The sequence below is a fragment of the Erythrolamprus reginae genome (assembly GCF_031021105.1).
Source record: "Erythrolamprus reginae isolate rEryReg1 chromosome 13 unlocalized genomic scaffold, rEryReg1.hap1 SUPER_13_unloc_5, whole genome shotgun sequence".
NCBI classification, from domain to species: domain Eukaryota; kingdom Metazoa; phylum Chordata; class Lepidosauria; order Squamata; family Dipsadidae; genus Erythrolamprus; species Erythrolamprus reginae.
In genome coordinates, this window is record NW_027248449.1 from 536,253 (window position 1) to 549,201 (window position 12,949).

The window sequence follows — 12,949 nt, forward strand, 5'->3', positions numbered from 1 at the left end:
GTTATTGAGTTTTTTAAAAAAACATAGACACGATACACACACACAAAAAAGGAAAACAAAACACTACAATTAAAAAAACACACACGCATAGACAATCCACTACAAATATCAACCCCACTGGTACAAACCATTTGCCATGAGATTGTGTGGCTTTAACAGCTATTAACTATTAGGTTTAACCTTTGTACGTTTATGAGACGTGGCCTATTGGGTTCTCAACTTTTTATTTCAACAGCTGTTTTATTCATGTCATATTTACTCATACTATATGCATATATATATATATATATATATATATATATATATATATATATATATATATATATATATATATATTTTTTTTTTTCTTATGTCGAATCACCCTGGTATATTTTTAAGGAACGTCACAGCTCCTTTTTTGCCTATAGGCCCAATCTAGGGCCACTTCAAGGCAGTAATATATTTATAGCCGACAAACTATATTTCCCATTTAACATATATATATATATATATATATATATATATATATGTCACATGTTTTAAGCTGAATTTGAAAATTAAGGGAGACTAGGATAGATCTATTTCGGCCTTATTTTGGCCTCATCAGCTAGCCATACCCACTGGGACTTGAACCTGCAACCTTTGCCTTGTAAGGCAGAGAATTAACCTCTAGGCTACAGTATCCAATCCCTTCAGCTCTGTACCAGGGAAGGGTTACATTTTGTGTCGAATCACCCTGGTATATATATACACTGCTCAAAAAAAATTAAAGGGAACCCTTCAACAACACAATACAACACCAAGGAAATCCAACTTCTGTGAAATCAAACTGTCCAGTGGTTGACCGTCAATCTCACCTGCTGTTGTCCTATATTTTTATATCTTTTCTTCTACCCTTTCCTCTCTATATATTACTACAGTTCTATTCTCTTCAATGTGTATTGTGTATTGGACAAAACGAACAAGTAAACAAACAATGGCCGTTATTTTGGATGACAGTTTGGTATCTTTGCCCTGAGATCTTTATTTTATTTTATTTATTTATTTATTTTGTCCAATACGCAATGAGAGTTTTAGTGGGTTTATATCTACATATATATATATATACACACATAGTAAAACACATGATGAAGGTTATAGAGGAGAGACTCATAGTAAAATATATCTAAGAAATAATAGAAGAGAAGATAGAGGAATAAAACATATCAATGAAAGAATAGAAGAAGAGATAGAGGAATAGAAGAAAGGTAGAGGAGATACTCATAGTAAAATATATCTAAGAAATAATAGAAGAGAAGATAGAGGAATAAAACATATCAATGAAAGAACAGAAGAAGAGATAGAGGAATAGAAGAAAGGTAGAGGAGATATAGGAGAGACAATAGGATAGGGGACGGAAGGCACTCTAGTGCACCTGTACTCGCCCCTTACTGACCTCTTAGGAATCTGGAGAGGTCAACCATAGATAAGTGTTGGGGGTTTGGGGAGGACACTACGGAGTCCAGTAATGAGTTCCACGCTTCGACAACTTGGTGACTGAAGTTGTATTTTTTACAGTCAAGTTTGGAGTGCTTAATATTAAGTTTAAATCTGTTGCGTGCTCTTGTGTTGTTGTGGTTGAAGCTGAAGTAGTCTTTGACAGGCAGGACGTTGCAACATATGATCTTGTGGGCAATGCTTAGATCATGTTTAAGGCGTCGTAGTTCTAGGCTTTCTAGGCCCAGGATTGAAAGTCTAATCTCGTAGGGGATTCTGTTTTGGGTGGAGGAGTGAGGGGCTCTTCTGGTGAAGTATCTCTGGACATTTCCGAGGGTGTTGATGTCCGAGATGCAATATGGGTTCCAAACAGATGAGCTGTATTCCAGGATGGGTCTGGCCAAAGTTTTGTAAGCTCTGGTAAGCAGTGTGAGATTGATTCCATATAATGACTGCAGCCAGAATATGAAATGCCCAATATTGGAAAAAGGACTCCCGTCCACTCTACATTTTATAAACAAGGTACACAAATGTGCGGAGCTGACCACGATGACCTATGAAATTCAAGACGGAGACAAAACGGACCTACAGCGCTTGGGGTCACTGGTACAAACAGGTAAAACGATTCAAATACCGTGAAAAGTCAAGGAAACTAAACAAACAAATCCAAAAGGAGAAATATTATATTTCAGATAAGAGGTATAGCAAAACAATTTTTGATGGAGGACTCCCTGATAAATGTAAAAATAACTAAGATATACAAATATATACCCCAAATTTTGAAAAGCCGCAGTCTTAGCAGTCAACAGTACAGCTGACAACTCGTTTTGTTCATGTGTGTATAATGTTTTGTTAGTCCTTGTTTTTTTATTACTGTTGGGTTTTGTTGGTTGTTTTTTCTTTAATGTATTAAACTAATAAAGATTATTTTTTTAAAAAAAAAACAGTCAATGCTCAACCGTCGCTTATTCGTAGTCAAAAGCACATCCGTTCATAGAAACCTAGAAACCTAGAAGATTGAGGGCAGAAAAAGACCTCCTGGTCCATCTAGTCTGCCCTTAGACTCTTTCCTGTATTTTATCTTAGGATGGATCTGTGTTTATCCCAGGCATGTTTCAATTCACCTGTGGATTCTTCCTCCCTTCCTTCCTTCCTTCCTTCCTTCCTTCCTTCCTTCCTTCCTTCCTTCCTTCCTTCCTTTCTCATTCATAGAAACCTAGAAGATTGACAGCAGAAAAAGACCTCCTGGTCCATCTAGTCTGCCCTTATACTATTCCCTGGGTTTTATCTTAGGATGGATCTGTGTTTACACTCAGTTACTGTGGATCTATCTATCTATCTATCTATCTATCTATCTATCTATCTATCTATCTATCTATCTATTTCTATTATTTCTATTTCTTTCTCTGTTTCTCTCTGTGTCTGTCTATATTTCTATTTTTCTCTCTCTCTTTCTTTCTGTCGATATCTATCTATCTATCTATCTTATCTATATCTATCTATCTATCTATTATCTATCTATCTATCTATCTATCTATCTATCTATCTATTTCTATTATTTCTATTTCTTTCTCTGTTTCTCTCTGTCTGTCTATATTTCTATTTTTCTCTCTCTGTCTTTCTTTCTGTCGATATCTATCTATCTATCTATCTATCTATCTTATCTATATCTATCTATCTATCTATCTATCTATCTATCTATCTATTTCTATTATTTCTATTTCTTTCTCTGTTTCTCTCTGTGTCTGTCTATATTTCTATTTTTCTCTCTCTGTCTTTCTTTCTGTCGATATCTATCTATCTATCTATCTATCTTATCTATATCTATCTATCTATATCTATCTATTATCTATCTATCTATCTATCTATTATCTATCTATCTATTTATCATCTACCTACCTACCTACCTACCTAACTACCTTCCTATCTATCTATCTATCTATCATCTACCTACCTACCTACCCACCTTCCTATCTATCTATCTATCTATCTATCATCTACCTACCTACCTACCTACCTTCCTATCTATCTATCTATCTATCTATTTATCATCTACCTACCTACCTACCTACCTACCTACCCAACTACCTTCCTATCTATCTATCTATCTATCTATCTATCTATTTATCATCTACCTACCTACCTACCTACCAAACTACCTTCCTATCTATCTATCTATCTATCTATCTATCTATCTATCTATCTATCTATCTATCTATCCTACATAGAAACCTAGAAGATTGACGGCAGAACAATACCTCTTGGTCCATCTACTCTGCCCTCATCCTATTTCCTGTATTTTATCTTAGGATGGGATCTATGTTTATCCCAGGCAGGTTTACACTCAGCCCCTGTGGATTGAACCGACCACGTCTGCTGGGAGTTTGTTCCAGGCGTCTACTCCTCTTTCAGTCAAATCATATTTTCTCACGTGGCTTACTGATCTTTCTCCCCAACTAACCTCGAGGACCCGGAGGTGACCCATGTTGCTCCACGTCTACACCAGCCACACCGCGGAGGTCCCACTCGACATCAGGAGCTTCTACACCTGATCCTCTGCGACTCTTTCTCTCTCTCTCTGGGTGTGTGTGTGCGTACGAGAGAGACAGAGAGAGAGAGAGAGAGAAAGAGAGAGAGAGAGAGAGAGGGAAAGAGCATCATTTACTAGCCCTGTCCACTAAACTCGTCGGAGGAGAGAGAGGCCTAGCCGGCGTCCAAGAAACACCCAAAAAGCGGAAGCCTCCGTGGCTGTTATCAAGCCGCCTTTGCTTTGTCAATGGAGAGCATTCATAAAGCAATTAGCGCTGTCTAGACCCCTCTATTCCTGCCACCAGATACACATTTCGGAGAGGGGGGGCGGGCCTTACGAGTCCAATCAAATATATTAAATTAATAAATATTTGTCCTTGTCATTTGGGGGGCATGAACCAGGCAGTGGATCACCAAGATCTCTACGACGCTTAAACAAGATCTAAGTACTGCCCACAAGATCCTATGCTGCAACGTCCTGCCTGTCGGCGACGACTTCAGCCTCAACCACAACAACACAAGAGCCCACAACAGATTCAAACTTAATATTCACCGCTCCAAACTTGACTGTAAAAAATACGACTTCAGCAACCGAGTTGTTGAAGCGTGGAACTCATTCCTGGACTCCGTAGTGTCATCCCCAAACCCCCAACATTTTACCCTTAGACTATCCACAGTTGACCTCTCCATGTTCCTAAGAGGTCAGTAAGGGGCGAGTACAAGTGCACTAGAGTGCCCTCCGTCCCCTGTCCTATTGCTCTCCTATATCTCCTCTACCTTTCTTCTATTCCTCTATCTCTTCTTCTATTCTTTCATTGATCTGTTCTATTCCTTTATCTTCTTTTCTCTTCTTTCTTAGATATATTTTACTATGAGTCTCTCCTCTACAACCTTCATCATGTATTTTACTATGGGTATATAGATATATACCCAGTAAAACCCTCATTGTGAATTGGACAAAATGAATAAATAAAATAAATAAATATCTCCTCTACCTTTCTTCTATTCCTCTATCTCTTCTTCTATTCTTTCATTGATATGTTCTATTCCTATAACTTCTCTTCTCTTCTTTCTTAGATATATTTTACTATGCGTATCTCCTCTACAACCTTCATCATGTATTTTACTATGGGTATATAGATATATACCCAGTAAAACCCTCATTGTGAATTGGACAAAATGAATAAATAAAATAAATAAATATCTCCTCTACCTTTCTTCTATTCCTCTATCTCTTCTTCTATTCTTTCATTGATATGTTCTATTCCTATAACTTCTCTTCTCTTCTTTCTTAGATATATTTTACTATATCTCCTCTATAACCTTCATCATGTATTTTACTATGTGTATACTCACTAAAACCCTCATTGTGTATTGGACAAAATCAATCAAATAATCAAATCACGGGGGTGGGGGCTCTTATCACCAGCTAGGGGTGCCAGGGCAGGATGGGGAGAAGCAAGGAAGCCTTGCTGGGCCCAAATCTGTGGGGAGGAGGGTGGGCACAGAGGGGAGGGATGCCTTTTCTTCTCTCCGCCATGGGGAGGGGGGGAGCGAGAGCTGGGGAGGCTTTTGTTCTCGGAAGGCTCCAGCAGCCCTACTTTGAATCAAAACAGATGTCTCTCCCACCACCGCCATTGCATGAGCTCATGTTGGGGGGGAGGGGAGGGGATCGGGAGGGAGGGAGAGCCCCCTCCTCAGGGGGGGCTGCTGCTGGCAGGCTTCTTCCTCTGCGGAGGGGAGGGGAGGGAAAGGGGACCTCTCTGGCGCCTGCCCATCACTCGCACAAGGATCCCCTCGCCGTGCCACTAGGGAGGGCTGGACAGGGCCACCACGGAACCCCAAGGCCGGCGAAGAACTCCGGAGAATTAGGACAATATTCCCGATCCCAGCAGCATCATCCTTGGACCCGGCCGTCCACGAATCCAGAGGCCTTCTCTCCGGCCACCTTAAACCGTCTGCTCCGGCAGTCTCACACTACTGACCACTGAGCGTACAAAACTTTCGCCAGACCGATCCTGGAGTACAGCTCATCTCTCTGGAACCCACATTGCCTTTCGGACATAAATACGTCCAGAGATACTTCACCAGAAGAGCCCTCCACTCCTCCACTCGCGACGGAATCCCCTACACAACTGGACGTACAAACCTAGGTTTAGAAAGCTTAGGGCTACGTCGCCTTCAAGCATAGCCCATAAAATCATCTGCTACAACGTCCTTCCCACTTCAGCTTCAACCACAACAACACTTGAGCACATAACAGATACAAACGTAAAGTAAACTGCTTTAAGCTCGACTTTAGTAACCGAGTAGTTGATGCCTGGAACTCACTACCAGACTCTGTAGTATCAACACCTAACCCCCAAAACTTGACCCTCAGACTCTCCACTGTTGACCTCTCCCAATTCCTAAGAGGTCAGTAAGGGGTGTGCATAACTGCACCAGAGTGCCTTCCATCCCCTGTCCTAACGTTTCTCTCTTACTAGTATCATGTATATACAATTCCTTACAATCCTAGGTTTAAAAAGCTTAGAACTACGTCGCCTTAAACACGACCTATGCACTTCCTATAAAATCAGCTGCTACAACGTCCTTTCTGTCAACAACGACTTCAGCTTCAACCACAACAACACACGAACACACAACAGATACAAACTCAAAGTAAACGCGACTGCAGGAAATACCACTTTAGTAACCGAGTAGATGAGGCATGGAACTCACTACCAGGCTCTGTAGTATCGTCCCCTAACCCTCAAACTTGACCCTTAAACTATCCACACTTGACCTCTCCCAATGCCTAAGAGGCGAGTAAGGGGTGTGTATAAGTGCACCAGCGTGCCTTCCGTCCCCTGTCCTAATGTTTCTCTTTTACTAGTAACATGTACATAAATATTATTATATCTTTATACCAACACGTACGTGACAAAACAAACAAAGAAACCGATAAATAAAAATAAATATTACGTAGTTTGCTGTTCACAAGAGGGTTCAACTGCGCGAGAGTTTTACGGAGGGGCCTGGAGAGCAACTAAGGGGCCATCTTCCTGGACCAAGGACGTTCTAATTTGAGACCGGGGTTAACTGAGACCCCGGATGTTAATTTGAGAATTGCGGTCAACTGACAAAGGATGAAGGGAAAGAAAGTCAAGGCAGAGATGGCTAACAAGGCGGTCAACATTCAGGCCTGACCTCACGAAAGAGGGAGGGATTCAGGCTATTTCAGGCAGGACCGTGGTCCCTCTACTTACGAATTTCATTCGTTCTGTGAGCAGGTTCTTAAGTAGAAAAGTATGGAAGAAGGAGCAATTTTTCCCATAGGAATCAATGGAAAAGCAAATAAGGCATTCGACTGGGGAAACCACAGGGAGGGTGGAGGCCCCGTTTCCTCCCCGGAGATTCCTAGAGAGGCCCCACAGAGGCTTCTCCCCACCTTCTCTGGCCCCGTTTCCTCCCAGGAGATTCTTAGAGAGGCCTCACGGAGGCTTCTCCCTGCCTTTTCCAGCCTTGTTTCCTTCCAGAGGATCCCTAGAGAGGCCCCATGGAGGCTTCTCCCTGCCTTTTCCGGCCCTGTTTCCTCCCAGGAGATTCCTAGAGAGGCCTCATGGGGTCTCTCTGGGAATCTCCTGGGAGGAAACAGGGCCGGAAAAAGCGGGGAGAAGCCTCCGTGGGGCCTCTCTAGGAATCTCCTGGGAGGAAACAGGGCCTCCACCCTCCCTGTGGTTTCCCCAGTCGAACGCCTTATTTGCTTTTCCATTGATTCCTATGGGAAAAATTGCTTCTACTTACAAACGTTTCTACTTAAGAACCTGGTCACAGAATGAATTAACTTCGTATGTAGAGGTACCACTGTATAATTAACAAGCTAAGAAGTGTGGGAAAGGACTGGAACCTATCCCCTCATCAGGGTCTGCGACAGGGGTCCCCAAACGTGGCAACTTTAAGACTTGTGGGCTTCAACTCCCAGAATTCTCCAGCCAGCATAGCTGACGATGGTGTTTTCGTCGTTAGAAGCGAAGGAGCCGATTCTTTCCTGACCTCACCTGAGGATCTCGGGATCCCTCTGGATGCTCGCAGACAAGACCCTGCCCTCCTGGGAGTCTGGGGCAGAGACGGCTTATTAAGAGACCAACACTGGGGCTGCCCCCGGAGGGTTGCGTGGTGCCAGGGGTGGAGCCAGACAGAGAAAACAAAGTGAAAACACCAGGCACATTGGAAGGATAACAGAGAGAACTCTGCCGAGACGGTGAAATCACCAGATCCGAAAAAACAGAGCCTTGCTAGGAAGGGCCCCAAGATTCTGTAGGAATGAGCATTGTGAAATTGACTATGAAATACCCAGGTTTTTTGGTGTATAAAACGCACCTTTTTTCTCCCTAAAAGAGGCTGGTAATTTGGGTGCATCTTCTACTCTGAATGTAGCTTTTTTTCCCCAGCCCTAACTAGCTGCTAACGATTTTCTCAGCTCTTACCTTGCAGGCTCTTCCATTGTTACTCTCTGCGAAGAATGTTTTCCAAGCCCTAAGTATTTGCATGTTTTTTTTCATTGCTCTGAGTAAATTTCTTTCCAGCCATAACCAGGTGTTAATGATGTTCCCAGCTTTTACCGACTTGCAAGTTCTTTCATTGTTACCCTCTGCGAAGAATGTTTTCCAAACCCTAAGTCTTTGAAGTCTTTTTTTTATTACCCTAACTTGCTCTCAGTAAATTTCTTTCTACCCTTAACTAGGTGCTAACAATGTTCCCAACTCTTACCGGCTTGCAAGCTCTTTCATTGTTACCCTCTGCGAAGAATGTTTTCCAAATCCTAAGTCTTTGAAGTGTTTTTTTAATTACCCTAACTTGCTCTGAGTAAATTTCTTTCCAGACTTAACCAGGTTCTAATGATGTTCCCAGCTTTTACTGGCTTGCAAGCTCTTTCATTGTTACCCTCTGCGAAGAATGTTTTCCAAACCCTAAGTCTTTGCAGGGGTTTTTTTCATTACCCTAACTTGCTCTGAGTAAATTTCTTTCTACCCTTAACTAGGTGCTAACAATGTTCCCAACTGTTACCGACTTGCAAGTTCTTTCATTGTTACCCTCTGCGAAGAATGTTTTCCAAACCCTAAGTCTTTGAAGTCTTTTTTTTTATTACCCTAACTTGCTCTGAGTAAGTTTCTTTCCAGCCCTAACCAGATGCTAACGATGTTCCCAGCTTTTACCGACTTGCAAGCTCTTTCATTGTTACTCTCTGCGAAGAATGTTTTCCAAACCCTAAGTCTTTGAAGGGTTTTTTTTCATTACTCTAACTTGCTCTGAGTAAATTTCTTTCCAGCCTTAACCAGGTGCTAATGATGTTCCCAGCTCTTACCGGCTTGTAAGCTCTTTCATTGTTACTCTCTGCGAAGAATTTTTTCCAAACCCTAAGTCTTTGAAGGGTTTTTTTTCATTACCCTAACTTGCTCTGAGTAAATTTCTTTCCAGCCTTAACCAGGTTCTAATGATGTTCCCAGCTTTTACCGCCTTGCAAGCTCTTTCATTGTTACTCTCTGCGAAGAATGTTTTCCAAACCCTAAGTCTTTGAAGGTTTTTTCCCCCGCATTGTCCTGTGAATGGCAAAAAATGGACCCAATGGGCCTACTGGAAGTCCAGAGTCTTCACTGAGCCCTGTGTGCATGCATTGGGGGGGAGCACAGGGGTCTTGTGCGTACATGCACAACAAAACGCACAGGTACAGTATATGTTATGACCTTTAAAGCCCTTCATGGCATTGGACCAGAATATCTCAGGGACCGCCTTCTGCCGCACGAATCCCAGTGACCGATTAGGTCCCACAGAGTGGGCCTTCTCCGGGTCCCGTCAACTAAACAATGTCGGTTGGCAGGCCCCAGGGGAAGAGCCTTCTCTGTGGCAGCCCCGGCCCTCTGGAACCAACTCCCCCCAGAGATTAGAATAGCCCCCACCCTCCTTGCCTTTCGTAAGCTTCTTAAAACCCACCTTTGTCGTCAGTCATGGGGGAACTGAAATATCTCCCCTGGGCCTATACAATTTATATACAATTTATGTATGGTATGCTTGTATGTATGTCTGTTTAATAATGGGTTTTTAAAAATATTTTAAACTGTATAGTATTAGATTTGTTATGAACTGCTTTTATTGTGTTGTGAGCCGCCCTGAGTCTACAGAGAGGGGCGGCATACAAATCTAATAAATAATAATAATAATAATAATAATAATAATAATAATAATAATAATAATATGTGGTACATTGCTCAACAGTAGTAACTGTGTGAGGGATTTTGGGGGGTCCTAATGGACGACCATTTAAATAGCATATTTAATGGAATCCTGCATTCAGTTTTGGTCACCACGGTGCAAAAAGGATGTTGAGACTCTAGAAAGAGTGCAGAGAAGAGCAACAAAGAGAATCAGGGGACTGGAGGATAAAACTGGGTTTTATGTCCAATTTAATGAAAAGAATGACCAGTGGAAGTCTTCCAATATCTCAGGGGTTGCCCCAAAGAAGAAGGAGTCAAGCTCTTCTCCAAAGCTCCAGAGGGTAGAACAAGAAGCAACGGGTGGAAACTAAACAGGGAGAGAAACCTAGGAGACTGACGGCAGAAAAAGACCTCATGGTCCATCTCGTCTGCCCTTATACTATTTCCTATATTTTATCTTAGGACGGATCTGTGTTTATCCCAGGCATGGAAGTTTGTTCCAAACATCTACTACTCTTTCAGTCAAATAATATTTTCTCATGTTAGAAACGTAGAAGACTGATGGCAGAAAAAGACCTCATGGTCCATCTCGTCTGCCCTTATACTGTTTCCTGTGTTTTATCTTAGGATGGATCGATGTTTATCCCAGGCATGGAAGTTTGTTCCAAGGATCTACTACTCTTTCAGTGAAATCATATTTTCTCATGTTGCTTTTGATCTTTCCACCAACTAACCTCAGATTGTGTCCCCTTGTTCTTGGGTTCACTTTCCTATTAAAAACACTTCCCTCCTGAACCTTATTTAACCCTTTAACATATTTAAATGTCTCGATCATGTCCCCCCTTTTCCTTCTGTCCTCCAGACTCTACAGATGGAGTCCATGAAGTCTTTCCTGGTCAGTTTTATGCTTCAGACCTTCCACCATTCTTGTAGCCCGTCTTTGGACCCCTTCAGTTTTGTCAATATCTTTTTGTAGGTGAGGTCTCCAGAACTGGACACAGTGTTATTCCAAATGGGGTCTCACCAGCGCTTTATATAGTGGGGTCACAATCTCCCTCTTCCTGCTTGTGACACCTCTAGAAGCAACTTAGAACTAAGGAGGAATTTCCCGACACTCCGAACAGTTGATCAGTGGAACAGCCTGCCACCAGAAGTTGTGAATGCTCCAACACTGGAGGTTTTTAAGCAGATGTTGGATAACCATCCGTCTGAAGTGGTGTAGGGTTTCCGGCCCAAGCAGGGGGTTGGACTAGAAGACCTCCATGGTCCCCTCCAGCTCATTCCATTCTATGTTTCTAAATAATTTAATTTACTTTTGGTATACTATATGTGCTGTTTGGTTTTTAATTATGATAGGGTTTTTAGTTTTTTAATATTAGATTTGTGCCATTATAATATTGTTTTTATCGTTGTTGTGAGCCGCCCCGAGTCTTCGGAGAGGGGCGGCATACAAATCTAATAAATTATTATTATTAATTGTTATTAATGATCTGAAACACCAAACAACCTGCAGTGGCTTTGCAGCATATTTTTTTTAAAAAACCACATATTATAACTTTGCAATTTTAAAGATCATATGCAAGAGCAAAATCGGGATTTTGAATTGAATTCCGAATTGATCCATTGTAGGACTTCCTTCCTATGCTCAAGTATGTAGCAGCCACTTCTGGCTACAAGGTTTTGACTGACAGAAAGTAGCAGAATCCAGAAACATCTCAGACCCCCAAAAAAGTTTGCATTATCTTGGTGTAGCAACTGCGATGCAACAGTTTCATTTATTAATTCACTTACCTACTTTTGCGATCTATATGATGTAATTATTATTAGACTTATTTATTAAACTAGACTTACAATCCTGGGCCTAGAAAGCTTAGAACTACGACGCCTTAAACACGATCTAAGTATTGCCCACAAGATCATATGCTGCAACGTCCTGCCTGTCAGCAACTACTTCAGCTTCAACCACAACAACACAAGAGCACTTATTTATTTATAGAAATATAGAAGACTGACGGCAGAAAAAGACCTCATGGTCCATCTAGTCTGCCCTTATACTATTTCCTGTATTTTATATTACAATGGATATATGTTTATCCCAGGCATGTTTAAATTATTCATTAATTCATTAATTCATTAATTCATTAATTCATTAATTCATTAATTCATTAATTCATTAATTCATTAATTCATTAATTCATTAATTCATTAATTAATTCATTCATTCATTCATTCATTCATTCATTTATTCATTCATTCATTTATTTTGTCTGATACACAACAATACCCAATGAAGGTTATAGAGGTGATACTCGAGTAAAATATATTAGACAAAGAATAGAAGTGAAAATTTAGAAATAGAATATATCAATTAGAGAATAGAAGGATACTATGAGAGTAGCATAAGAACATTAGAATAGAAGAATCGTAGAGACTATAGGGCAGGGGACGGAAGGCACTCTAGTGCACTTATGCACACCCCTTACTGACCTCTTAGGAATCTGGAGAGGTCAACCGTGGATAGTCTTAAGGGTAAAATGTTGGGGGTTAGGGGAAGATACTACGGAGTCCGGTAATGAGTTCCACGCTTTGACAATTCGATTACTGAAGTCGTATTTTTTACAGTCAAGTTTGGAGCGGTTAATATTAAGCTTGAATCTGTTGTGTGCTCTTGTGTTGTTGTGGTTGAAGGTGGAGTAGTCTTTGACAGGCAGGATGTTGCAGCATAGGATCTTGCGGGCAATACTTAGATCTTGTTTGAGGCGTCTTAGTTC